This window comes from Alosa alosa, chromosome 7, assembly GCF_017589495.1.
Source record: "Alosa alosa isolate M-15738 ecotype Scorff River chromosome 7, AALO_Geno_1.1, whole genome shotgun sequence".
Lineage (NCBI taxonomy): Eukaryota > Metazoa > Chordata > Actinopteri > Clupeiformes > Clupeidae > Alosa > Alosa alosa.
In genome coordinates this window covers 12,592,662-12,593,760 of record NC_063195.1, presented here as the reverse complement: position 1 = coordinate 12,593,760, position 1,099 = coordinate 12,592,662, and positions in this window count along the sequence as shown.

Here is a 1,099-nt window from a genome sequence, read left to right as displayed (position 1 = left end):
AAAATAAATAACATTATGCTGATACCTTTTGCTTTTCCCCAAATACAATGTAGCCTACAGGTGTAAGTGACCTTTCATCAATCCAGTTGCAATGGATGAACTGTGATGAACTGCCCTACTTGTGATTTTTAGAGATTTTAAAGGTTTTATAACAATTCTACATCTTCTTTGGCTATTCTACAATCTATTCACCTTTTCAGCACCAGTAGGGTACTTTCTGTGCAGCCCACACACACTCAGGCATGCCAAAACAAGCATACACAAAAAGTTTCCAAGAGTGGGGGGGATGGAGTAAAATATGGAGACAAATTGAAGTGTGATTTATTTTCGCGGAACGGATGTACAGGACTGAGCGGCGGTCATATTTTGTACCGCTATGCGGTACATCTAGTTTATAATGAAGCAGCTATGAGCTTGTGCTGAAAGGTGTCTGGTTTGACCACCTGGGCCAGGAGGAAAATGAGTGAGGAGTGAATAAACAGCTGCGTGGATTGCATGTAATGTCAGCAATAGCCAGTCTTTTGAAACCTGGTGTACTTTGATTAACTGCATGTACCTTGTGAAGTGAAAACAAGTGTTATTCTTTGACAGAATAATTTCATTTTGAGTCAGATTTTTGGTAAAGTTAGTGTATGCAGAGAAAGATGTGTTAGTATATATTTAACAAAATGTGTTTTTGAGAAGAAAATTATTAATTTGGCCAATTGTGGTGTGAGTCTGTGTTAAGAGTTTAGAAAAAGTATCTGAAGTATGGGTAAGCACTTGTTAGCGATTGAAAAAAACTAAAAAAACATAACATTTTGTGTCTCTCTTTCTGCCTCAACAGCTGCCATTCCCAAATTCACCACAGTTCCTCTCTCCAACACTGTACCTGGTAGGCTCATACAGTTACAGCTACTTTAATAATCATTTGTCATTAAACTCTCATTCTCAACTTACCACTCCACAAATGAGAGTCATCCCCAGCCATTTACTGTATGTTTGTTGCTGCTGCACACACAACACATGCAATGTCATTTGTACACACATTACACACACACACACACACACACACGCTAATAATATCAATATATGTGCCCACACATACATATGCACGCCA